A 3,460-nucleotide genomic window follows, 5' to 3' on the forward strand; every position below is an offset into this window, starting at 1 on the left:
TATAATCAAAGCTATGGTTTTTCCAGTAGTCATGTATGGATGTGAGAGTTGGACCATAAAGAAGGCTGAGCACCAAATAGTTTATGCTTTCAAACTCTGGTGCTGGAAAATACTCTTGAGAATCCCCTGGACTACAAGGAGATCAAACCAGTCAATCTTAAAGGAAATTAACCCTGACTATTCATTGGAAGGACTGATGCTGAAGCTGAAGCTCCAATACTTTGGCCACCTGATTTGAAGAGCCAACTCATTGGAAAAGATCCTGATGCTAGGAAAGATTGAGGGCAGAGGAGAAGAGGATGAGATGGTTGGATGGCATCATTGACTCAATGGACATGAATTTGAACAAACTCCAGGAGATAGTAAAGGACAATGAAGCTTGGCATGCTGCAGTCTGTGAGATCTCAAAGACTGTGACATGACTTAGCAACTGAACAACAGTTGATTCAGTCAGTAAAGAATCCACCTGCAATACAGGAGACTCCTGTAATGCAGGAGACCTGATTTCAATCCCTGGGTCAGAGATCCCCTGGGGAAGGAAATAGCAACTCACTCCAGTATTCTTGCCTGGGAAATCTCATGGGCAGAGGAGCCTGGTGGGCTACAATCCACGGGGTTGCATAAGTCAGATGCGACTGAGCAACTAAAAACAACAACATACTTGACTTACAATGTTGTATTAATTTCTGCTGTACAGCAAATTGACTCCATTGTGTGTGTGTATTATATATATATATAATATATGTAATATATATTATATATATATTTTATATATAAAATATATATATTTTTATTTCCATTATGTTTATGGCAGGATATTGAGTATAGTTCTCTGCACTACACACTAGGACCTTGATGTTTAACCATTCAATATATAATAGGAAATAATTTCAGAGCAGAGGTGGATCCAGTTTTCTGGCAGCAGGGTGGCTATGGGCTAGGGCAGGGATGCACTGCTGCGGGGTGGGAACTGATGCCATCCCCAAGAAGAAGCTTGCACGGCCAAGTTTAGGGAACAAGGGACAAGGGACTGTCTTGGCTGAGATGGATGTCCAAGCAGTTGGACATGTTCAAGTCCAACCTGGAGGAATGTCAGCAAGCCCAAGAAGGAGATCGGAAGAATTCTGAGTCCCAGATGCAGTTCCAGGACATGTATGCTACTATTGGGGTGGATTCTCTGTTCTCTGGGAAAGGATTTTGGTCTGAGACGCTAGGCGTGGGAGACATCTATTACAAGCTGGGTGTCTAAATTATCCAAGTGTGCCTGGCCCTGAAGCAACGGAATGGAGACCTGATAACTCTGGAGGGACTACTTGACATCAACGTGTGTTAAAAGGAAAGGTCAAATTCACCCAGGATGTCAGCCAGATGACCCGATTGGGGCCATCAAGAAACTGAAGGCACTCAGCACTGGCTTTGGCTTCATCCCTGGGGGTGGCACTTACCTCCTTTGGTCTGTTCCGCTGAGCTAAACATGGATCATGCTGTGGTGCTGCAGGTGGCAGGGAAAATGGCTCTGTGACTGTCAGTGATATCAAAATCAGTCTTTTTTTTTTTTAAGTATTTATTTGATTTTGGCTATGCTGGTCTTTGTTGCTGCGGGAGCCACACTCCAGTTGCAGTATGGTGTGTGGGCTTCACGGCAGTGGGTTCTCTTGTTGCGGCTCCCAGGCTCAGCAGATGTGGTGCACAGGGGCTTCGTTGCTCCACAGCATGTGGGATCTTCCCAGACTAGGAATCGAACCCGTGTCTCCTGCATTGGCAGGAGAATTCTTTACTGCTGAGCCACCATGGAAGCCCCTATCAAAGCCAGTCTTAAATGGGAGATGGGGCGAGCAAGTGCTGGGACACCTGCTGAAGGAAGGGCTGGCTTGGCTGGATCTGCTGGGCTCCAGGGGAGACCTACCACTGGGTGCCAGATCTCCTCTCTGACCTCTAGATTCCCAGGAGAGTACAGCTGAGGAGACCAGAGAAGCCCACCCCTAACTGGGAATGCTGAAGGGGGGCACAGCAGTGGACAGGGAGAAGAGAGAGGAGTTGGTGGTGAATAAAACCTGGACATCTTCGTTTTCAAAAAGGACGTCCCTGATGGTCTAGTGGTTAAGAGTCCGTACTTCCACTGGAGGAGACACAGGTTCGATCCCTGGTCTGGGAAGATCCCACATGCTTCAGAGCAACAAAGCCCATGCACCACAACTCACAAATGAGTCCATGCTCTAGAACTTGGGAGCCACAACTATTGAAGCCCACGTGCCTTGAGTGTGTGCTCCCCAACAAGTGGAGCCCCCACAAAGAGAAGGCCACACCCCACAACAAAGAGTAGCCCCTGCTCACTGTAACCGGAGAAAAGCCTGGGTAGCAATGGAGACCCTGCACAGCCAAAAATAAGTTAATATAAAAAATGAAAAAGACTCCCTAACCCATCAGAAAAAAAAAAAAAGAACAGGAGGACTTCCCTGATGGTCCCATGGTTAAGTTTCTGTACTTTCACTGCAGGGGGTGAGAGTTCAATCTAAGAACTAAGATCTCACAAGCCCTGAGATGTGCCCCCTACCCCCAATTTTTTTAAATATACACATTTAAGACATTATGTCTAAAGAGTTCATCTTAGAAGCTCTTATCTCATTTACTCAGTTTCGCTACTTATGACATATCATTATACCAAGTTAATTTTTTTTCTCTTTGTTAAAAATTGAAGTATAGCTGGTCTACAATGTTGCATTAGTTTCTGAGGTATAGCAAAGTGATTCAGATAAATATATACAATCAATATATATATAGTTTTGAGATTTTTTCCAATATAACTCACTACAAGATAATTAATATTGTAGTAAGATAAAAGATAGTGAATATGGTTCCCTATGCTACACAGTAGGACCTTGTTTATCTATTTTACATATAGTAGTTTGTATCCAGTATTTTGTTATCTGATGTGAACAGCCAACTCATTGGAAAAGTCCCTGATGCTGGGAAAAACTGAGGGCAGAAGGAGAAGAAGGCATCAGAGGATGAGATGTTTGGATGGCATCACTGATGCAATGGACATGAACTTGGGCAAACTTTGGGAGATGGTGAGGCACAGGGAGGCCTGGCATGCTGCAGTCCGTGGGGTCACAAAGAGTCAGACATGACTGGGTTGCTGAACAATAACAACAAGTTTGTACCTACTCATCCCTGCCTATGAGTAGCTATGGTTCAGACATCCAAGGAAATAAACAGGTGACACTATGGGTGTAATTTCAGACTAGTCCTTGCATTGCTAAGAACTTGAGTTTTCTGAGTTGTGTCAGACTTGGATGCTACCAGACATTCTCAAAACAATATCTGCTGGCAGTTAGTACCTGCAATCTTACTTTTTATAAAGCCACACAACTGGCTACTTGACTATACGTCTCCCCAAAGTGCCAGGTCCAGAGTTGGTTTCAGGCCTATTCTTCTGAAAAGAAACGAGGTTTATTTT

General features: G+C 44.4%; 1 pseudogene; it reads left to right on the plus strand.

The window, feature by feature from the left end:
* Positions 1-948: 948 nt before the first annotated feature.
* On the plus strand, positions 949-1,986 carry LOC145531328 (vacuolar-sorting protein SNF8-like; annotated as a pseudogene).
* Positions 1,987-3,460: the final 1,474 nt, after the last annotated feature.

The sequence above is a fragment of the Giraffa tippelskirchi genome, chromosome 13 (assembly GCF_054371585.1).
Source record: "Giraffa tippelskirchi isolate mGirTip1 chromosome 13, T2T-mGirTip1v1.2.pri, whole genome shotgun sequence".
Taxonomy (NCBI): Eukaryota; Metazoa; Chordata; class Mammalia; order Artiodactyla; family Giraffidae; genus Giraffa; species Giraffa tippelskirchi.